This window comes from Taudactylus pleione, unplaced genomic scaffold, assembly GCF_031769625.1.
Source record: "Taudactylus pleione unplaced genomic scaffold, aTauple2 ptg000095l, whole genome shotgun sequence".
Lineage (NCBI taxonomy): Eukaryota > Metazoa > Chordata > Amphibia > Anura > Myobatrachidae > Taudactylus > Taudactylus pleione.
The window spans coordinates 13793991-13818740 of NW_028284497.1; the positions used below are offsets into that span (position 1 = coordinate 13793991).

Below are 24750 nucleotides of genomic sequence, written 5' to 3' on the forward strand. Positions count from 1 at the left end.
GGTTACTTGAGACGTCACCAGAGATAGAAGGCACACGGGTAGAGGTGGTATACGTTGTAGCACGGATGTTCACTGGAGACGTAAGGCACACAGGTGGGGATGGTAACACTGCTGCACGGGTATTCACCAGAGACGTATAGGCACACAGGTAAAGGTGGTAACACTGCTGCACGGGTATTCACCAGAGACATATAGGCACACAGGTAAAGGTGGTAACACTGCTTCACGGGTATTCACCAGAGACGTATAGGCACACAGGTAAAGGTGGTAACACTGCTGCACGGGTATTCACCAGAGACGTATAGGCACACAGGTAAAGGTGCTGCTGCTGTACGGGTGAATAGGAACCTGGACCGGGAACTCACTAAAGCACGCTAGGAGACAACCGTTGTCCGATCCCCGGCTGAGCCCTGACAGCAAGCTTGGAGTGCGAGACGTCCAGCTGCCAAGCCTGACGACAAACCCTAAGCCTAACGGGGCGGGCCTCAACTTGGGGAATCCCAGGGTGGGAGGCCGACTTCTTCAGTTCGCCCAATACTGGTGTCAGACTACCACAGACACCTGGGTAAGAGAAGTGGTCTCTCACGTATATGCCCTCTCCTTCCGCAGAAGACCTCCCCATCAGTTTTTCTGCACAGGCCTTCTGTCAAACAAGGACAAGGCCTTAGAAATTCAGAAGGCAGTACAATCCTTTATTCTGGCAGGGGGCATTGTACCGGTCCCGTTATCCTAGAGGGGAATGGGTTATTATTCCAGTCACTTTCTGGTTCAAAAACCGAACAGATCCCACCGACCTATCCTCAATCTCAAGTCCCTGAACAAATTCCTCAGGGAACCTCTGTTCAGGATGGAAACCCTACGCTCAATTATACTGGCTATGGAACCTGGGGATTTTATGGTGTCACTGGATATTCAGGATGCATACCTGCATATTCCAATTACTTCGGCTCACCAGCGTTTTCTCAGGTTTGCTGTACTACAATAACATTTCCAGTTTCAGGCTCTGCCATTTGGCGCCTCTACTGCGTTGCGGTGTTTACCAAAATTATGGCGGTAATGACATCCCATCTGTGGCTGCAGAGGGTCCGTCTGTTACCATACCTGGACGACCTCTTACTGTTGGCAGGGTCTCCAGAGGTACTTCACCATCACCTACAGCTGACAATATCTGTGCTACAGATGCAAGGGTGGTTGATCAATTGGAAGAAGTCCTCCCTGATCCCATCTCAAAGGTTGCTCCATCTGGTAGCTCTGTTGGATCACAACAGCAGAGGATCTTTCTGACTGCGGAAAAGATCTCCACTTTGCAGACAAGAGTACGCAGATGCCTCCACAGTCGCTGAGTGTCCTTTCACTGGGCTCCATGGTGTCAACTTTTGACATGGTGGGGGGGGCGTGGCCTAACTGGCAGAGTGGACAGACGTGGCTTTATACAGCTCCTGCCTTACCTGTCCTTTATAGAGAAGAGCCTGCGTCTTACCCACTTGACACATCGCTGCTCAGACACCTGTGGGAGCCCACACCACCCTGGCTCCATAGCCCGGACTATTGGAGCGATTTGAGCCCCCTGCTCGATTGAGGCCTACTTCTCCCCCTGAAGCCGCGGCCTCGAGTTTGGAGCCTCCGTGGTCCGCGGGTTGTGCCTCCGCTAACGTTGCCGCTCCTGACCCCAGCTATCTTCCGGGGTGTGCCGCTACCTTCCTCCGTGGGGATCCTCCGGTGAGTGCCTCTCCCACTCCGTCTTATAAGCCCCCTGGACACCGCTTTAAGGAGCGCTGTTTTAATCGCGGCTGCCGCCGCCGCTGGCTCCTGCTGGGCCCCGTGAGGTGACACATCAGCCCACAGCTCTTTCCCCTTTGAAGAGGCTTTAACACTGGGCTCTGCCCCACCGCCCTCCTTGGTGACCATTTAAGGGGGTCTTGCAAAGCCCTGCAGGCCGCACGGATGTGTCCCCCTGGCTACATGTACACAGCCTCCAGCCCCAACTGAAACCTATAACACCCCTCCCAGTCCATACTCACTATAAGTGTGGGTTGTTGTCTCCAGGGAGTCGTCTGCCTTAAGGAACATTCTGAAGAGATGACTGGGCCTTCTTTCTCTGTATAACCCTCTGTGGTGTCCGTTATCCTGTTTAACTTGTGCTGGACTCAGTAATTATTCTCTATTATAGTGTTCTCTGATCCAGTGATACTGGTGCTCCCCCCGGTGGTCATAGCTTTTATTGCATGCCATAACAGCACTTGGCAGTAGATTTATATTTTTCACCTTTGTCGACAACACTTTTGAGCGATATTTATGTAAAAAAGGCTCTTAACCACAATGACTGTCTCTAACATACTACCATGAAACAAGGCGTTATACATCCATAATGGCTATATAATAATCCCCTGGCCTCTGGGGGTTGGTGATCGACTGCCTCAACTTTTCATATGACATCGTAACATTTAAACGAACGTTTACTGCCTATCATTAACCTACATTTTCAGCTACCTATATGCCATGGGCAAAACCGGGAAATCTGCTCACAAGAAAGAGACTCCTCATCCTAGAACAGAACCATCTCAATCTGACCTACGTCCATTTCTCTTGCCAACTCCTGCTAAACAAGACTCTATCTCTGACTCAATAGCATCTTCACCAGATCCATCAAATCCTCCTAGCCCTATGTCAATGGAGACCCCAGCAATGCAATCCTCTGCGAAGTCCAACAATGACATACAAGAACTTCTGACATACGTCAAGACATTACCGACAAAGTCAGACATCCAAAATACTCTTCGTCAGGAATTGGCGTCTGTTAAGCAAGATCTTTCTTTACTGTCGGACCGCCTTACGTCCCTAGAAGATAGTCAAGAACACACAGATTCCTCTTTGTCTAAGTTGACAACAATAGTTGCCCAACAATCAAGGGAACTACTCTCGCTTAAAACCAGAATGGAAGACTTGGACAATCGTGGCCGAAGAAACAACATACGCGTCAGGGGCTTGCCTGAGGATGTCCTCCCCTCAAACTTAATCGATGCTTTAACAAAGATTTTCAATGAAATTCTCGGCAATAACCCAAACGACAAGCTACAATTTGACCGAGTACATCGAGCTTTGCGGCCGCGTGGCTCCTCATCCGACCGCCCGAGAGATGTAATCTGCCGATTACACTACTTTGCCCAAAAAGAGGAAATAATGCGGAAAGTCAGGCAACTAGATGGTGTGGATTTTAATGGCGATGTTATTCACATCTTTCAGGACTTATCGTGGCACACTCTGCAACAGCGCCGAGCTCTACGCCCACTGACTGATGAGTTGCGCAAACGCCAATTAAAGTACAGATGGGGATTCCCCTTCCACCTGCAGGTGACTCTCTCGGGCAAATCGCACACTCTCTATAACCCCTCTGACCTATTATCCTTTTGTTCTGCTCTGGGCCTTCCGAAAATTGAAACTCCTGATTGGAAAGAACCATTAGCTCAATGGGACTTGCCCTCAACTGAATCACGGCCTTCCTCTTGGCAGACGGTCAGGAATCCTCAACGTCGAAACAGGTTTTCCCCAGATCATTCCGCAGCAGAAGTTACCTGATTGTGTATTTCCATTTCCCTTTTCTAGGATAGTGTTCACTATAGAGAGCTAATTTATATTTAATATTGACAGTGTTATATTTTCCCATAATGTAATGTTCACTAAACTTTAATATGTCTTGATGTTTATATCTAGAGTTTTATACCTTGCTAACCTTTTGAGGTTGAAGTTGACACCAATCCCCTGTGCCCCCTCACCCGCTTAATGTATATTACTACTGAGACTTCGGACCATAATTGTTGTTCCGTGGTTTCAGTCGCGGGTTTTTCAGTATTGTTTATCTTGCATATCTTGTTAATGTCTGTTTTTCAATGTTGTTTTCTTTTTTTTTTCTTTATTTGTTTTTTCTTTTTTTTCCCTTGGGTCTTTGAATGCCATTATTTTTTTGCCATCCATAATGTCCCAGCCTACTAAAATTTTAATCTCCTCCGTCAATGCCCGAGGATTAAATTCTCCAGAAAAGCGTTCTCAAATGTTGCGCGCTCTATGGGCAAATAGAGTTGATGTAGCACTGGTTCAGGAAACACATTTTAAAATTGCAGCGCGCCCTCAGTCTTTGTGTGATAGACATTATTCTGCTGCCTATTATAATAATAACCCAGAGGGGAAGTCGAAAGGCGTCGCAATTATTTTCTCACGCAAACTCCCCATTTCTGATGTAAACATATATAGATTGATTCCGGGTAGACTCCTCTTACTTACATGCCACATATATAATCAGGTCTTCACTTTCATCAATATTTATGCCCCCAACAAGGGCCAATATGATTTTCTCCGGTCTGCAATGGATATGGTTGACCCCCTACTTCAGGGTATTGTTCTTTTGGGAGGAGATCTTAACTGGTCCTTAGACCCCTCACTAGATATATCTAAGGATGCGCCTAGGTATCCCCTTGCTAAGTACAAAAAAGTCAAGACTTTGTTTCATAATTACCAACTGGCAGACTCCTGGAGGACATTATATCCCACGGGCCGTAACTACTCCTTTTATTCCCATCCTCACAACACATACTCTCGCCTGGACTATCTATTCCTCAGCCATAGACACCTCCACATGCTCGCTGAAGCTGACATTGGGCCAATAACATGGTCAGATCACGCTCCGGTCTCATTGACGTTGATCCTTCCACATTTTTCCTCTAAACAATGGACGTGGCGATTAAATGAATCCCTCTTACAGGACACATACTGTAAAGCCGAAATCGATACTGCGCTATCTGACTATATTACCCACAACGACTTACCAGAAACTTCCCCAATCTCAATATGGGAAGCGCACAAGTGCGTTATCCGTGGTAAGCTTATACAATTGGGCTCCTATATTAAAAAACAAAAATCCGCACAGATTTCGACCCTTTTACAACAAATTAAATTACTAGAGGCGTCGCATAAACAAACCATGTCTAAAGAGGACTATCATAAGCTTATGGAATCTTGTAATATTCTTAGCAAATTACTTTCGAACAACATACAGTTGTCCGTTAAAAAGTGTAGAAGTCGCTTTTATCACTGGGGTAATAAGCCGGGACGTCTTTTGGCTAGAGCGCTGAGAGCCCAGCGAGCATGTGGATTCATACACACACTTAAGGATAGTGGGGGAAGGCCTCAAGTTGAAACCTCTAAACTTGCAGAATGCTTCCAACAATATTATTCTTCTCTTTATAACCTACCTAATACTAATCCTGTATCCTCTAATCCTCTTACTTCACAAAACGTTCTTGATTATTTGGCTTCCATTTCCTTTCCTACTATCTCACCTCTAGATAAGCTGGCGTTGGAGGTTCCATTCTCTGTGCGTGAGCTAGAGTTAGCATTAGCCTCTTCACCTACGGGAAAGTGCCCTGGCCCTGACGGCTTAACCATAGGTTATTACAAGAGTTTCCAGAATAAACTAATCCCTATGATGTTGAAGGCTTTCAACCATATCTCAGTGGAATCGCAATTTTCTAAACAATTCCTAGAGGCACACATCTCAGTCATCCCCAAAGCTGGTAAGGACCCCTCCCTGTGTTCGAGCTACAGACCCATTTCATTATTAAATATGGACCTTAAATTATATGCCAAGCTAATAGCTAATAGGCTAAACCCCCTCATTCCTCAGCTGATACATACTGACCAAGTCGGATTTGTTAAGGGACGGGAGGCACGTGATAATACCACAAAAGTCCTCAATTTGGTACACTTTGCTACTACTCAATCAAAGATCCCTATTATCCTACTCTCCACCGACGCTGAAAAAGCGTTTGATAGAATTAATTGGTCTTTTATGAGGTCTGTGCTGGTACACATGGGATTGGGTCCCGTGACACTGCATAGAATTCTGGCCCTTTATTCCTGTCCTTCGGCGAGGGTGAGGGTCAATGGTGAGCTGTCTGGATCTTTCTCCATACACAATGGCACGCGACAAGGCTGCCCTCTGTCGCCATTGATTTTCATCCTTTGCATGGAGGCTCTGGCCGGATCTATACGCGCCAATCCACTTATTTCTGGGATTATGGTAGGTGAACAGGAACACAAACTGGCTCTTTTTGCGGATGACCTATTGGCTACTGTTTCCCACCCGGTGACGTCTCTGCCTCACTTGATGCATGAGTTTGACCGTTTTGGAAAGTTGTCCAACTTTAAAATTAACTTCACAAAATCTTGGGCCTTAAATCTGTCTGCGCATGCTTCTGTAGTTTCGGGTTTGCAGTCGGCTTTCCCATTCCCTTGGCACCCTTCTCATATTACCTATCTAGGGGTTAAAATTCCTAAAAACATGTCGCATCTCTTTAATATTAATTTTTCTCCCATCCTCTCCTCCATTCGAATGGACTATTCCCATTGGCATTTGAAACAACTTTCTTGGCTGGGTAGAATAAGCGTGGTGAAGATGAATACGCTTCCTAAATTGCTTTACCTCTTTCAGTCTTTGCCCATTCAGATTCCAGATTCCTGGTTCCGTTCGCTAAATGTCTTAATTCAGCAATTTATTTGGGCTAGGAAACAACCTAGGATTAAACGTACTCTTCTAACTCGACCAAAACAACTGGGTGGTCTCCAACTCCCAGATATCAAAGCATACTATCACACTATCCACCTTAATAGAATTCTTGAGTGGACTAGATATAGAGAGGTGAAGCAATGGGTTGCCCTTGAAGGTCGCTTCATGAAATTTCCGCCTGAAATAACACCTTGGCTTCCTTCCATTCCTAAACTAGATTTCCATCATCCAACAATTTCTCCTTCCCTTTCGGTGTGGAATTCTTTAAGAAATCTCCCTTATATTTCTTCACGCTTTGGACCTCTTACTTCTTTTTTGGCTAACCCGGATTTTCCCCCTGGTGTTGATTTTAATCAATTCCCTAACTGGGTGCGGGAAGGCCTTTTTCGGACTGGCCAGCTGGTGACTAAGTCAGGTATCAAAGCATTTCTTGATATCCAGGAAAGGTGGTCAATACCTCATTCAGATTTTTGGAAATACCTGCAAGTTCGCCATTACCTGTCCTCTGCGGGTAGAATGAATGTTTCTAGTCGAGATCTCACTGCTTTCGAAAAACTTTGCATTTCACCAACCGATCCATCCCACACAATTTCTGCTATCTACCAGATACTCCTTAACAACCCTTCCTGTATCATACCTCCTTGGGCTAAAAAATGGGAATTAGATTTAGGCATTACCCTCACAGAGCAAGAATGGCAAACAATATTTCTCAAGGCACACTGCAGCTCAACTTGCTCAATTATCAAGGAAACGCAATACAAAATTTTGATGAGATGGTATAGACACCCTACACTATTACATGCCATGTTCCCAACAAATCCAACTGTTGCTGGAGATGTCTTAGGGCTCCAGGGTCATTATTACATATATGGTGGGACTGTCCACAGCTATCTAAATATTGGTTGGAGGTCATTTCCGTTTCACAACAAATTTTAGGCGCGCCTGTCCCCACTGATCCAGCATTTTGGTTAATAAATTATTCTGAGTCCTCACTGGGATACTACAAAAAGTCCTTGCTGCGCCATTTGAGTAATGCCGCAAGAGCTGTCATTCCAATTCTTTGGAACTCTTGTAACCCGCCCACACGTAGGGACTGGTTCCAAAGACTCGATTACTACATGTCAATGGAAGACTCTTCAACCCTCTCCATCAATAGCCCTTTTATTCTCACTAATACTTGGCTTCCATGGTTGGAATACAAAAACTCTATGGAATATAGAAATTATATGTTTCCAGCCGTAATTACCCCGTAATATAGACTGCAGCTTCTTTATATTGGCTAACCACTTACTTTTAAAACATGAAGACCCTTCCCTGTTCCCCCATTTTTTGTTACTTAGTATATAGTTTTTCTTTTTACTTTACCTTCTTTATACTGTGTGATGTGTTTATTGAAATGTAAAAAAGTGGTTTCTAATTTGCGTACATTTGGACACGTACACGTTGATAATGTTTTGCTTCTGTATGATGTACGTTCTTTGTTTGAAACCTCTAATAAAAACAGAATGCAAAAAAAAAAAAAAAAAAAACTTTTGACATGGTGGAATATGCCCAGTTTCATTCTCGCCTCTGCAGAAATGAAACCTCTCCAGCTGGGACGGATTACCTCATCATATATAGGCACAAATGATGGTGCTCTCTCCGGAGGTCTGTCTCTTGCTTGGTGGCTGCAGACGGGCCACCTCGCTAGGGCCCCTTTTGGATTCCGGACTGGGTCCTCCTGACAACGGACGCCACTCTCCAGAGTTGTAGCACAGTGACAGGTCCACACTCCTTTCAGGGACGGTGGACAGCAGAGGAGTCTGCCCTGCCAATCAATATATTGGAACTTCGGACGGTCTTCTGAGCCCTGCAATAGGCCAGACTCCTACTTCACGGAAAGCCCGTCCAAGTTCAGTCAGACAACGCCACGACCGTGGCTTACATCAACAATCATGGAGGAACTCTGTCAGGTGGCAATGACTGAGGTGTCCGCGCATTCTGACATGGGCCGAAGGTCATCTGCCAGCCATATCGGCAGTTTTCATTCCAGGAGTTCTCAATTGGGAAGTGGACTTCCTCAGCCGTCACGACGTGCATCCAGGGGACTGGTCTCTTCACCAAGAAGTGTTTCAGCTCCTAGTGGACAAGTGGGGACTTCCGGACGTGGACCTCATGGCATCCCGACACAATCACAAATTGCCAGTGTATGGGTCCAAGACAAGAGACGCCAAGGCTCTCTTGGTAGATGCTCTGTCAGTCAAGTGGGCCTTCCAGTTTGCGTACCTGTTTCCTCCAATCTCCCTTCTTCCTCAAGTACTTCGGAAGTTCAAACAAGAAGGAGGCACTGTCCTGCTGGTGGCTCCAGCGTGACCCAGATGTCACTGGTACTCAGATCTTCAGAGTCTCTCCATAAACATGCTGTTGCCTCAACGTCCGGACCTGTTGTCTCAGGGTCCTTGCCTTTACGCGGACATGGGTCGTCTGCCTTTGATGGCTTTCTCAATGAGACATCCCTCCTACGGTCCAAGAGTTTTCCTGGCTCTGTGGTGAACACCATGCCCAGAGCATGTAAACCAGCCTCTGCTAGGATTTACCACATGGTGTGGCACACCTACTTTCAATGGTGTCGTCCCAAAGGTTACGACTCCCAGGTATTTAGGATATCCAGAGTTTGGGCTTTCCTGCAGGTTTGGATCTTGGTCTCCGCCTTGCCTTACTGAAGGTGCATGTCTCTGCTCTCAGTGTGGTTTTAGCGACTGATTGCTCCTCTTCCTGATATCCGCACTTTCCTCAGGGTGTCCTTCGCATTCAGCCTCCCTTTGTCCCTCTTATGGCGCCTTGGGATTTGGCTGTTGTCCTTAGAGCCATCCCTTTCAACCCCTGGACTCAGTGGCTCTCAAATGGCTTACAGCTAACATTGTTTGTTTGTTTTTCTTTTGGCTATTGCTTCCGCCAGAAGAGTGTCAGACTTGGGGGAGCTCTCTTGCCATTCCCCATTTCTTGTCTTTCACCAGGACAGGGCGGTGCTTTGGACTCGCCCTGGGTTCCTTCCTAAGGTGGTTTCTAGTTTCCACATTAATGAGGAAATTATTGTAGCGGTCTTTAATTCTCCAGACCAGGTGAGGCCTCATTGGATGTGGTATGTGCACTCAGGATTTACGTGGACCATAACAGTTCCCTTCGAAAGTCAGACTCCTTGTTTGTACTCTATGGATTCCACAAGAAGGGATGGCCAGCCAGTAAACAAACTGTGGCTAGATGGCTTCGCATGGTGATCTCTGAAGCTTACATTCATGATGGCCTTCCAGTGCCGCCCTCTGTTGCTGCTCATTCTACTCAGTCTGTGGGTCCTTCGTGGGCTGCTCGCCGTGGCGCCTCGGCTGTTCAGCTTTGTAAGGCGTCCACGTGGTCTTCTGTCCAGACCTTTCTGAGGTACTATGCATTTGATACCTTTGCCTCTCAGGATGCTTCCTTTGGGTGGCAAATTCTCCTCACTGCACAGGACCATCCCCACCCTTAAAGGGACTGCTTCCCACCCTTAAAGGGACTGCTTTGGGACACCCCCAAAGTCTCCCTGTGGAGCCTATGGACCTTGAAGTAGAAAATGAGAGATATGGTAAGAACTTACCTTTTGTTATCTCTCTTTCTACGAAGTCCACAGGGCACCCACCCTGATGCACCTGTACTTCGGATGGGCTTTGCTCTGGTCACCGATTTTCCATCTCCTTCTGTGCGAGAATGTGATTCTTGTGTGTTCCAGACTTTCTTCTCTTTTACCCTCCTCCGGTCTTTGGCTTGCTACGAAACTGAGGTGCCTCTGGCCCAGGGGCGGGGTATTGGTAGGAGACCCAGTGCATCCTGGGAGAAATATTTAACTGTGTGGTGCCCAGATGACCCCATCACCAATACCACCAAGGTCTCCCTGTGGACCCTATGGATTTCGTAGACAGAGAGATAACAAAGGTAAGTTCTTACCATACCTCTCATTATTTCAGAAATGCCCAAAGTAATGTACTTATGGGAGCTTTCCACTTTAAATAACTCCTTTCCTAAACCATTTCCCTTACCAATAGTATTTTTGTGGGTGCCCTCTCTTTGTCCTATTTCGTAGCTGGGACCAAGTATATACAGGGTAGGAAACTACATGCTCTATTGCCAGTAAAATCCCTTTCTTCTTCAGGGTCCATAGGTTCTCCACAGGGAGACATTGGGGTGTAGGTGGGACCTGGAGGACCGGACACAACAGCAAAGCTCTTCATTCCCAGAATGCACCGGTCCTTTCCCCTATACCCCGCCCACAGTCTGAGGGCACTGCAGTTTCGTTGGTGTCCGGCAGGTTGGATCACCATTATAACAGGGGGCTGCTTTAACCAGCCCAAGCTTTTATTTTATGATTTAATTTATTTTCTATTTTAACTATAACGGACGAGCAGCACCAGACTGTCCTCCAGACTTCTTTGCTGCAGCCCCATCACCCCTCGGCGGCTCCAAGGGGGACTAGCTAGCAAGCTCCCCGAACCTTACCTCCTTGAAGAAGGCAGAGCCCCTGCCGAAACACGTCGGAGACCCCCTACATTCTGACACCACAGCCAGCTTACACCAGAGCTCTTCATTCCCGCGGAGAACTCGGTCGAGCCTTGCTGCTTCAAGAAACCTCTCTACCCACCACCCGTAGGGCCGCGCTGGGCATCACACCTAGCAAAGCCCTGCGCACCCCTCTTGATCACCACTCCACCTTCTAGACCCAGGCAACCAAGCACCGCCCCCTGGGAGCAACCAACACCAGCTCCACTCACAACTGTTCGTCCAGCAGCAATCCCTAAGCGATCCACACAAGCAGGCACCCACCAGGCAGCGGGAACAGAACGCCAGCAACGCGGTGCGCCAAGCCCCACAGTGCACCAGCAAGCCACTACCACAAACAGAGCTTCTTCCAACTGCTGACACCGCAGCAGCCATCCAACACCGCATCTGCAAAAGGAAACTCTAACACCAGCTACCAGCAGCCCAAGCCTTTTTCACCAACAAATCCTACCGGTAGGTAAGTGACTCCGAGACTTATACCCCTGCGCGGGACGCCGCCAGGGTGTACATCCACAACCGCCAGACCCGCTGCCAACCCACCACTCCCCTCCCCCCGAGACATCCTAAGACTGTTGACCAAAGGTCCAGCAGGGGTAACGTGCCGGTCTATTGAACTGCATGGAAAGGAGCCCCCTAAAAGGGTCCACTCACCTCCCCAGTCTCCACCCACACACACCCCAAAGTGGATTGCTCACCCCACCTGGGTGCCTGGGACCGAACAGGATTAGTACTGTTTTTTTCCAATAAACCCTTTGGCCCCCATTTCTGCCTCTGTCTTCATTTCCTCACCCACCACCTCCAGTCCATTAGACCCCCTTCCCTCCCTACACCCCATCACTCCACACACAACATCGAACACAAAAGACCACAACACACTATTACTCCAGCATTACACCCATAGGGCGAGCGCACCCTCCGCACCCTCTACCCCATTCTATCGTTACACAGGACCCGGTACTCCTGCTTTTAGGAAGGTGCAGCACCCTGACACAAACAATACATCTCACATCCCATCTGCCCATACAGCAGAGCGCAGTTCTAACCCATCATTTCCAAGCTCCCTGAACCCCAGACTGCAGCCCGGAATTCAAGGGACAGGTAAGGCTGAACCCTGTTCGCGGGGACATGCATTTTTGCACAGTCTTACCTCCAGTCGCCCTGCTGTGGACACTGGTGCACCCACGACTCCACTAGACCACTGGGGCATATAATACACTGGTGCAGGGAATATATAGAGGCCAGGGGACCCGGTGATTAACGTCCGCTCTCCCTGCAGCCCCTCCCCCAGTCCAGGGTGCCATTCCACTGGGGTCCTGGTGTTCCCTGGGATGCTCCTCCCTCACCCTCCGCCCCCTCAGACGCACTGCAGCCATTTTATGCAAGCAAATCTCCGGGAACACTGGGTCCAGTCTTCCTGTATACCTCTCCCACAGGCCAGGTGATACAGCACTATTTCCTACCAGCCACTGCGGTCTGTGTAGTTGATTTTAGTGCCCATTGCAGACATGTAATGTTTTTGTACATTTGTATGTGACTTATGCTAACGCTAATATCTACTTTTTATACTGTCAGCTTATACCTTTCCCTTTATTCTACTATACCCTGATATGCTAAAGTATAGGGAGTTAATTGTACCTCTCCTAGTGCGGTTGCACACTACACTGTGCCATTTTATACATACTGCAGGGTGTTCATTGCAATGTATTACACTGTGTATTTTATTCTTGTCTGGCAGAGAAAAGAATAACAAGCAGCCTGATGCTGCTGCTCCTACTCTGGTATCTTGTAAATCCAGCTCAGCGGGCTTAGCCAAGGAGGACCTCATTCAGGATGGTCTTTGTACGAATTGTTACACAGCCCACGGCCCCTCAGCCCCTGTGTCTCTCCCTCAAGACCCACCCTGAGCTGCCTTTTCACAGATGCTGGCAAAACTTGCGGACCACGTAGCAGTCCCTGTGGTAGCTCCTCCTGGTTTTGGTCGGATTGTTCATAAAGTCGGGTAATGGATAGGCCCCTTAATACCTCTACGGTTTTTCAGCAAATGCTGCAAAAAGAAACGCCTTTACTTACTAAGCCTCTAAATGTGCTGTGGTATCTTCCCAGTCCATACAGATCTGATTCTGATATATCATCAGGGGAGGCAGAAGACGCAGACCTCTCTCACTCTGACTCCGTTTCAGGAGACGAGGAGCCAACCTCTAAATTAAATAACTCTGCTCTTGTGAAAGCTGTAAAATCTATTTTTCAAATGGAAGAAGAACCTGCTCCTAAGAAAAAACACGCACTTTTTAAACGACCAAAGTTCGTTTTACCAGAGTTAATATAGCTAATCACATGAGTGAAGTGGAATATGACCGGTAAAAGGTTTCTAATTCCAAAACGGTTCAGTTCCTTTTACCCTCTTCCAGCTACTGATTGTACTAAATGGGAACTTCCCCCAGCAGTGGACTCATGTAACACATCTGGTTAAAAATGCCACCTTACCCATTCATACTGCAATCTCCTTGAAGGAAACTACAGATAGACTTATAGAAGGTTGTCATAAATCCATATACTCTTGCAAGAGATATTACTATTCCTTCTAGGGCTACGGCCTGGGTGGCAGAAGCCATTGAGAGTTGGGCAGAGGCCCTAGAAGAGACTTTTCCCCCTGATGTTTCGAAGGAACAGCTGTCCTACATATCTCACATTAGAGATGCAGCCTTCTACTTAGGTGAAGCAGCTACGGATACGGCTCTCCTGGCCACCAGGATATCTGCCACTTCGGTAGTGGCCCGCAGTATTATTTGGCTACGTTCCTGGAAACAGATTCAGACTCAAAACAGGCTCTGGATTCTCTACCTTATTCTGAAGACATCCTATTTGGTCCAGAAGTAGATAAAATTGTGCCTACTTTGGCAGCTTCCAAGACGGCGTTCCTGCCCTCTGCATATAATACAAAGCATCGGACGTCATCCTTTCGGTCCTTTCGCCCTCAAGGAAAAGCCAAGGGTCAGTCCTTTCCACGAGCGCAGCCTAGGCCAAACAGGGCTGGGCCACTAGACATCCACCTGCCAAGTCTGAGGACAAGCCTACAGCCTGATGGGGCGGGCCTCTCCCTCGGGGCTCCCAGGATGGGAGGCCAACTTCAATTCACCCAGGTTTGGCATCAAACCACGTCAGATGCCTGGGTAAGGGAAGTGGTCTCCCACGGATACGCCCTCTCATTCCTGAGGCGACCCAGCAGTTCTTTTGCACAGGACCTCCATTGGATCCAAACAAGGCCCTGCTGCTCCAAAAAGCCATTCAGTCTTTACTGAATTCAGGAGTAATAATTCGGGTCCCCTCCTCAACACGGGGCAAGGGCTATTATTCTACACTTTTCTTAGTTCAGAAGCCCAATGGGTCTCAAATCTCTGAACAAGTTTATCAAGGTGCCCAGGTTTCGTATGGAAACCCTCCGTTCTATTATCCTAGCTTTGGAGCCTGGGGATTTTATGGTATCTCGAGACATTCAGGATGCTTACAAACATGTACCTATAGCGCCTTCTCATCAACAATATCTCCGGTTTGCTATACTACAGCAACATTACCAATATCAGGCTCTGTTCGTCACCATCTAACCATTACCTTTCTTCAAATGCACGGTTGGCTGATCAACTGGAAAATATCTTCCCTAACACCCTCTCAAAGGATGGTACATTTAGTTGCCCTCCTGGATTCTCGAGTTCAGAGAATCTTCCGAACGACGGACAAGATTTCAGCACTACGGCGCAGATTGCTCCACAATCACTGATTGTCGATTCACTCTGCAATGCAGGCCTTGAGATCAATGATGTCCACCTTCGACATGGTGGAGTTCGCCCAGTTTCACTCCAGGCCACTACAATGATCCTCTCCAGGTAGAGCGGGCTACCCCATCTGCTCAGATCCCAGAAGATAAGCCTCCCCCCCAGAGGCTCGCCTCTCCCTAGCCTGGTGGCTACAGACTTCCCATGTGAACAAGGGTCGTCCCTTTTGGATCCCAGACTGGCACTCGAAGTCAGTCAGCAATGACAGAAGTGTCCCGCATTCTCCCATGGGCCAAACGCAATCTCCCAGCCATCTCCGCAGTGTTCATCCCGGGGATTCTCAATTGGGAAGCGGATTTCCTCAGCTGTCACAATGTGCATGCAGGAGAATGGTCTCTACATCCAGAAGTCTCTCAGCTTCTGGTGGACAAATGGGGTCTTCCGGAAATGGATCTCATGGCCTCAAGACACAACAACAAACTTCCAGTTTACGGAGCTAGAACAAAGGACCCCGACGTGGCCTTTATAGATGCCTTGTCAGTACAATTGAACTTCCAGTTGGCATATCTCTTCCCTCCAATATCCCTGCTTCCTCGAGTGCTTCGGAATTTCAGCCCAGAGGGGGACACAGTTAGGTTCATAGCTCCAGCTTGGTCCATACGTCATTGGTACTCCCGATCTTCACAGGCTCTCCATAGATAGGAGTCTCAGTATCCATGTCTACATCCGGACCTAGCCCATCTGTCTATAACGGCTTGGCTCTTGAGACATCCTTACGGCTAAGGCTTTCTCTAGCTCTAGTCCAGACCATGCTCAGAGCACGTACAGGTCTCAGACAGGATTTACCACAGAATATGGCACACATATTTCCAATGGTGTGCTCCAAGAAACTGTCTCTCAAGTCTTTAAGGTTACTTGAATCTTGCCTTTCTTAGGGCTGGACTGGATCGAGGCCTACATCTAGCATCTCTGAAAGTGCAGGTCTCTGCTTTGTCTATCTGGTTTCAGAGCAGAATTGCTCCTATACTGGATGTTCACACCTTCATGCAAGTTGTTCTATGTATACAAACCTCCCTTTGTCCCTCCTGTGGCTCCATAGGATTTGTCAGTGGTCCTCCAAGCACTTCAGGAACCTCAATTCGAAACCCCTGGAATCAGTGGATGTCAAGTGGCTCACTGCGAAGACTGTTTCTTCTGGCTTATAGCATCTGCCCCTAGGGTATCGGACTTAGGGGCGCTTTCATGTTGCTCCCCCTTTTTAATATTTCATCAGGACAGGGCTGTTCTTCGTACAAGCCCAGGTTTCCTTCCCAAGGTGGTTTCTCATTTCCGCCTGAATGAGGAAATTGTGGTTCCGCCATTTAATTCACCAGACCTCTCGGCAGGTGAGGCCCCTTTGGATGTGGTCTGTGCTCTGAAGATCTACATGGACCGCATTACTTCCATCACGAAATCGGACTCCCTCTTTGTCCTATATGGATTCCACAAGAAGGGATGGCCAGCTAACAAACAGACTCTGGCCAGATGGATTTGCATGACTATCTCACAGGGTTTCACGCAGACTGGCCATTCTGTGGTGGCTACAGTATCTGCTCATTCTACTCGCTCTGTGGGTCCCTCGTGGGCAGCCTGGTTGTGGCGCCTCAGCTGAACTGCTATGTAAGGCGGCCACCTGGTCTTCTGTCCACATCTTTCTTAGGTTTTATGCCTTCTTTTTTTTTTATCCAATAATTTCTTCTTCAGGGTCCAAAGGGCTCCACAAGGAGACCTTGGGGGTGTAGGTGGTGGTTGAGGACCAGACACCACATAGTTAAAGCTTTCAGCTCCCAGGATGGACTGGTCCAACCCCCTATACCCTGCCCCCAAGCCAGAGGCACCTCAGTTCGTCAGTGCCTGGTCAGAGTCGGATCGCCATTATGCAGTCGGCTGCTTAGGCAGCCCAAGAAGCTTTTATTTTATGATTTAATTTTTTTGTTTGTTTCCTGCTGAGCGCGCAGCAGCAGACTGTCCACAGGACTTCTGCGCTGCCGCTCAGTCCCTCCTCCGGGCGCCGCAACACCAGCTTCGGCTAGGGATTTTGGCGAGCATCCCGGGGTCCTCACTAGCCGGGCCCATGGACGGACCAAGGCTGCAGCCCGGATGCAAGGGGACAGGTAAGGCGGGTCATCGCTTGCGGTGACCCGTGGGACAGAGCGGAGGCACTGGGAGTGAACACAGGCTTTGTCCAAAGTGATCAAATAGACCACCAGGGTACAGATGGAACAGGAATCTAGAGTCCCGATGGTAAAAAATCAGCATGGGGAGGTCAGCTTTCACCATTAAAGCGGTCCCTCCCCTCAGCTAAGGGCACCATTCCTGAGGTCTCGCTTCCCTGAACTGCTCTCCTCGTCCGACCACGCCCCTACAGAGGTCTCGGCGGCCATTTTCTCCAGGCTCAGCCACAGCTCTCAGGGAAACGATCGGTCTGGTCCCCCTACATACCTGTCTCTGGAGTCAGGTTATGTAACGCTATAGCCTACCAGATGTTGAGTGACTGACCACAGAATATGTGTAGTTCCTTGCATTGCCATTCTGCAGTTACAATGCAGAAATACAATTATTATTATTATTATTATCCCTTATATGGCGCCACAAGGGTTCCGCAGCGCCTTACATAGTACATAAACAGTTGAGCAGAACAAGAACACAGTGACATACAGTTCAAGATAATGCAAGACAAGTACGTTGTATATAAACATTGCTGCAACAGTAGCAGGATGGCAAAAAGCACGGGTTAGGTGCTTTTGAGTATAGAGTAGATAATATAAGTAAAGAAAGGATAAGCACAAGAGGAAAGAGGGCCCTGCTCGTGAGAGCGTACATTCTAAAGGGGATGGGCAGATAGACAGGGGTGACACAGATGGGGTAGACTGTGCGCATGGGACAGAGGGATTGGATGACAGATGGGTCGATTACTATTTTACAGTATGTGAGGAGGTCATTTGGATTAAGATTTACACCACTGACATTCTACTTTACGAGGCAGTTTTTGTAGGTGTCTGTGGAAAGCCATGGTTATTTCAGTTTACGTGAAGCTTGATGGGTAGCTGAAGCCACTTCATCAAGGGCTATTTAGAGTTTGGTTAACGTGTGAACCAGCAATCTCAGGTAAATGTAGAAATTGGTGAAAGTCGCTATTGTAAAGAGGATGTTCAGATGTAAAATAATAAGTTGTGATCAAGTGTGAATTTTATAAGGCACATTTATTGATTTGGAGGGTGATGGGGCACATGTGAGGTTTGCAAGATATTTATTCCATAGTAAATCCGCTGTATATGTGTGGGGCCTGGATTTGGTGATATGTCACCAGCTAATAAAAGCAGGAAGGATGGAGAAGTAGATATAGTTATATGTGACTTATGCTAGTGCTGCCTGTCTATTTTCTATACTGTCAGTATATAGCTTTGCCTTTTTTTCTGACTTTGCCCTAACATACAGGTGTATTCAGGGTTTTACCCAGTACCTCACGTCTCTACAATAAATGTATTGGTGAGGGTTGTCACATACAGTTCGTTACTGCACAGTGCCATATTTGTGCTGTGCGCTCCTGCAGCTTGCCCAAGCCTAAGATGGGATCAGTATATTGAATTCCTTCTTGTATCCTACATACCCAGTGGTTGCATTATACCCAGTGCAATATTGTGTGCTATACTACTCTACAGCTATGTCTAGCAAAGGCAAGAGTAGCAAGCAAGCATCTGCACCCATACTGCTATCATGCAAATTATGTGCTGTAGGCTTAAGTGAGGCGGATTTGATGCAAGATGGGTTATGTGTTAAGTGTTATACTCCACCAGGCCCATCAGATCCCCCAGCTCCTGCACAAGAGCCCCCCTGGGCTTCCTCTTCTCAGGTGCTGGCTACTATTGTGGACCGCCTAACGGTGCTGACTGTAATTTCCCCTATGGGGTTACCACAGCAGGCCGTAATTCCCCCTCTGGGGTTGCCACAACAGGTTCAGGCAATACAGGTACCTCCTGTGCCCCCTCCATGGGTAGACGTACTCTCTAGCTCGGTACAGAGTCTAGTGGCTACCTCTACAGCCTTTCAAACTATGTTGCAAGGTGGGAAGCCCCTACCCAGTTATACCCCTTTCAGACATCTCAAGAATCCCAGGAATTTGGCCTGCCTCAGCCAAATTCCCGGGTAGCCAAGTCTGTCTGAAAGGTACTCCCGGGTAGCCGCCCCTGCAATCGACCAGGGGTTTTTACCCTGCTTCTGTCTGAATGGTGCTACCTGAGAATTTACTACTCCCGGGCAGCACCAAGCAGCTTTTACATGTAGTTGACAGCGCAGAGCGTCCTATAGGACACTCAGTGCTGCTGCTTTGAGCTGACAGCGCAGAGCGTCCTATACGACGCTCAGCGCTGCTGCTTTGAGCTGACAGCGCAGAGCGTCCTATAGGACGCTCAGCGCTGCTGCTCACCACCCCCAGCGCCGGCCGGCTGTGCCACAGCAGGCCGCCCGTACTCCCACTGGACCACCAGGGAATTAAAATAAATTTGAAAAAAAATTATAATAAAAAATAAAAATAAAAATCTGCATTATGATTGGCCGGCTTCCGGATGCTGAATGATGACAATTTCCTGGGTAGACTAGTGTGAAAGGGGGGTCTCCACCAAATTTCCCGGGTCGTATGTCTGAAAGGGGTATAAGTCTCTAAGCGTCCTGTGTTATCTTCACAGTCCACGCAGCTCTCAGATTCTGAAGTGTCATCTGAGGAGGCAGAAGATGCTGATCTCTCGAACACTGACTCTGCTCAGGAGGAGGATGAGAGTCAGTTTAACATTTAATATTCCAGCCTTGGTGCGAGCTGTTAGATCCATCTTACTAATAGAAGATGACGAGCCAGCCCCTAAATCAAAGCACCCACTGTTTAAATGACAAAGTGGCTTCAGCAGAATTCCCTCTATCGGATCAATTAGCTGAACACATGGCGGGAGCCTGGCAGTCGCCTGGTAAGAGATTTCAGCCCCAAAAACGTCTGACCTCCAGTTATACATTTCCTGTGGCTCACTGTTTAAAATGGGGAAACTCTCCCTGTGGTGGATTCGCATGTTACGTGTTTAATTAAAAGCACTACGTTGCTTATCCCTACAGTATCCTCTTTGGAGGACCCTATGAATAGAAAGGTTGTATCTTGCCTTAAATCGATATACTCTTTCAGGGGCTGTTGCCTGTCCGACTATGGCTATTGCATGGGTGGCAAATGCTATAGAGAGCTGGGCTGACGCACTTGAAGACTCTTTTCCCTCAGATGCCTCTAGGGATCAGATGTATTTCGTTGCTCACATACGAGATGCAGCTTCATTGGAGAAGCGATATTGAATGTCAGTCTCCTAACCAGAGTTTCGGCCACGGCAGTGTCTGCCAGCCGTACCCTGTGGCTACGCTCGTGAAAGGCAGTTGCGGACTCCAAGAAAGGCCTAGAAGTGTTACCCTACAATGGGGAGATCTTGTTTGGCCCAGACCTTGACAGATTGTAACCACATTGGCGGCATCAAAAACTGCATTTCTGCCTTCAGCAACTACTACTGCAAAGCCTCCGACTACCAATTTTAGGTCCTTTCTTCGTCCTCAAGGAAAACCTAAAAGTCAGTCCTTTGCTAGGCAGTCGGCTTCCACTAGGGCCACCAAGCCCAGGACCAAGCAGGCCTGGACCACCAGATGTCCTGCTTCAAAATCTGAGTAACAGCCCTCTGGGGATCCCAGAGTGGGAGGCCGACTTCTTCAGTTTGCCCAGTGCTGCTGTCAAACCACCACGGATACTTGGGTAAGAGAAGTGGTCTCTCACGGGATACCACCACATAACAGAACCTAAGCACAGTTAACTTAATTTAATTTTTGCTGAATTTCTCAGTAAGAAACATTTGGCCCAGGGGTGCCATGGAAAAAATGCTGATGCTCTAGGGCACCGTGATTTTAAAAAGTTTGGGAACCACTGGCATACACAATGGTTATAAGTCCAAAGGAATCTAGGGAGGTAGGGTCTCCAACCCGAATCAACCATACCACTATGTTGATTGTAGGCAGCCTAGTTGCGAGTCAGTCGACCTTCTTTCCCAAAGGGCTCCTCAAACGGTAATCCTCAAAATAAATGGGGTCAAAATGCCTGGGGACTTCATGGTATCTCTGGATATTCAGGACGCGTACCTACATGTACATATAGCGCCCTCACATCAGCGATATCTCCGGTTTGCTATACTACAGCAACACTTCCAATTTCAGGCTCTGCCCTTTGGACTATCCACAGCTCCACGGGTGTTTACCAAAATTATGGCTATCATGGCGGCCCACTTGCGTGGTCAGAGTGTTCGACTACTACAATATCTGGATGACCTCCTGCTCTTAGCAGGATCCCCAGAAGTGCTTCACCGCCATCTATAGCTAACCATTACTTTCCTTCACAAGCACGGATGGTTAATCAACTGGAAAAAGTCCTCCCTGAATCCATCACAGAGAATGATTCATCTGGGAGCCCTGCTGGATTCTCAGGATCAGAGAATCTTTCTGACATCAGACAAGATCTCCACACTTCAACTACGAGTGCGCAGATGTCTCCACAGTCGCCGGGTGTCGATCCACTCAGCAATGCAGGTTCTGGGATCCATGGTGTCCACCTTCGACATGGTGGAGTATGCTCCATTCCATTTCCGCCCTGTTCAAAGTCCTCTCCAGGTGGAACGGGTTACCCCATCGGATTAAAGCTCAGACAATGGTACTCTCTCTCCGGAGGTGCGTCTGTCCTTCTCTTGGTGGCTACAGACATCTCATCTAACCAAGGGTCACCCCTTTTGGATCCTGGGGTGCAGTGACCAGTCCACATTCCTTTCAGGGTCACTGGACATTGGTTGAATCAATCCTACCAGTCAACATTATGGAACTTCGAGCTGTCTACAGGGCCCTCATACTGGCCCAGGACATACTTCACGGAAAACCTGTACAGGTACAGTCTAACAATGCCACAACAGTGGCTTACATCAATCATCAAGGAGGCACTCGAAGTCGGGCAGCGATGACAGAAGTGTCAAGCATTCTGACATGGGCCGAGGGTCACCTCCCGGCCATCTCTGCGGTGTTCATTCCGGGAGTTCTCAATTGGGAAGCAGACTTCCTCAGCTGTCACGACATGCTTCCTGGGGAATAGTCTCTTCACAAGAGGTTTTTCAACTCCTGGTGAGCAGATGGGGCCTCCCAGAGGTGGACCTCATGGCTTCCCAACACAATCACAAACTACCAGTGTACGGGTCCAGAACAAGAGATGCAGAGGCAAACTTTGTAGAGTCATTATCAGTGAAGTGGACGTTCCAGTTTGCGTACCTATTCCCTCCAGTCTCCCTTCTTCCTCGAGTTCTTCGGAAGTTCAAACACTGGTCCTCAGATCTTCAGAGTCTCTCCATCAACACTCCGTTCCTGCTACCTCAACGACCGGACCTATTGTCTCAGGGTCCTTTCCTTTAACCGGACCTGGGTCATCTGTTTTTGACGGTGTGGCTCTTGAGACATCCCTCCTGATGCTCAAAGGATTCTCTAGCTCTGTAGTCAAAACTATGCTCATAGCACGTAAACCAGCCTCTGCTCGGATCTACCACAGATTGTGGCATACTTATTTCCAATGGTGTCGTACCAGAAGCTACGACCCCCAAGTGTTTAGGATTTCCAGAGTCCTGGCCTTCCTTCAAGCTGGATTGGACCACTGAAAGTGCATGTCTCTGCTCTATCCATTTTGTTCCAGTTTAGACTTGCTCCACTTTGGATGTCCACACCTTCCTCCAGGGTGTTCTTCGTAAACAACTTCCCTTTGTCCCTCCAGTGGTTCCATGGGATTTGACAGTAGTGCTTCGTGCCCTCCAGGGTCCTCCGTTTGAACCCCTGGTGGCTCAAGTGGCTCGCAGCGAAGACTTTTTCTTCTGGCTATGGCGTCCGCCAGAAGGGCTTCAGATTTAGGGGCGCTCTCCTGTTGCTCCCCATTTCTGATATTCCATCAGGACATGGCTGTGCTTCGGACTCACCCTGGTTTCCTTCCTAAAGTAGTTACTAGTTTCCACATTAATGAGGAAATTGTAGTCCCGGCCTTACACTTACCAGACCTATTGGTTGGTTAGGCCTCCTTGGATGTGGTCCGTGCCCTCAAGATACACGTGGACCGTACCAGTTCCCTTCGGAGATCAGACTCCTTATTTGTGCTCTATGGAGTTCACAAGAAGGGATGGCCAGCCAACAAACAAACATTGGCTAGATGGCTTCGCATGACTATCTCACAGGCTTACACATAGGCAGGCCTTCCTGTACTGGCTACTGTGACGGCTTATTGTACTCGCTCTGTGGGTCCTTTGTGGGCAGTTCGCCGTGGAGCCTCAGCTGAGCAGCTCTGTAAGGCGGCCACGTGGTCCTCTGTCCATACATTTCTAAGGTTTTTTGCCTTTGATACATTTGCCTCTCAGGATGCTTCATTTGGGTGCTGGAATCTCCTCTTGGCACAGGAGGGTCCCCTCCCTTAAATTACTGCTTTGGGACATCCACAAGGTCTCCCTGTGGAGCCCTATGGACCCTGAAGAAGAAAGTGAGTTATGGTAAAACTTACCTTTGTTAACTCTTTCTTTGAAGTCCATAGGGTCCACAGGGCCTGACACATCTGGCTTCGTATGGGTTATGTTTCTGGTCACCGGTTTCCCGTCGCCTTCTACGTGAGAGTGTGCTTCTTGTGTGTACAAGTCTTCATACCAGTCTTCATTCTCTCTTCTCTTCCTCCAGCCTTTGGCTTGTCACGAACTGAGGTGGCTCGGTGTGGGGTATAGGGGGTTGGACCATTGCATCTTGGGAGCTAAAAGCTTTAACTGTGTGGTGCCCGGTCCTTAACCACCACCTACACCCCCAAGGTCTCCCTGTGGACCCTATGGACTAAACAAATTACAATACAATTAACCTAGAAATGTGTGTTCTCCTTATTAAAGTTTGATAAACACTGAAGTATATTGAGTCTACAAACATAATTTGAGCATACACTTTAAAGTACAATGCACAATTCACATAGAAATAAATTATCTGAGGTCAGATGATATAAATGAATAAATCAGACGCTCTCCGGAAGATCCAGCGGATCCGCTATTGAATCACAGGCTCACAAATTTACGATCGCCCACATTTAAATAGATATTACCATATGCATCCTAACATATAGGTTAACCAGTATTTATAGGGTTTACAAATTTGTGAACATTCTCACAAAGTTCAATCCCCTTAGACTATTGGTATCCCACGGACTCTCGTCCTCCCTCTGTCCCACACACATGACGAGTCCAGCCATCTACCCCATACAAAATTACCTTTTTTTTCTCAGCTTTCCTGGCTATGTAAACAAATTTCTCGTGAGCTACTGTTTCATTTACTAATGATAACCAGGCTCCTATTGTTGGACCTTCAGGGGTCATTCATGCTCTGGCTATGAAGACTTTTGCAAGCATGCACAAGTTAATAACATACTGTTTAAAATATTTATCTAGCTTATCCTCAATTACAGCCAAAGTACATACTATGGGAGTGAGTATATCGCGAGGGGCACCAGTGGATACCTGTATACAAATTGCTTCCTCCCCAAAAGGAACTAATAATGGGGCAATCCCATAATAAATGGAAAAAATTCCCTGCGTTCCGATTACACTTGGGACACTTTGAATCATTTCTGCCACCAAATTTGAACAAACGGTCTGGCGTTGGGTATATCCTATGATATAAAAACAATTGGATTTGTTTATCTAATTGCTGAAGTAGATACTCATGGGCTACCTAAAGCTACTTTCCATATTTCATCAGACA

At 47.8% G+C, this 24750-nt stretch overlaps 1 protein-coding gene across 1 annotated transcript in view; it reads left to right on the forward strand.

The window, feature by feature from the left end:
- RBM23 (RNA binding motif protein 23) overlaps positions 1-24750 on the forward strand; it is a 95324-nt gene that overhangs the window by 61951 nt on the left and 8623 nt on the right. The window lies entirely within an intron of this gene.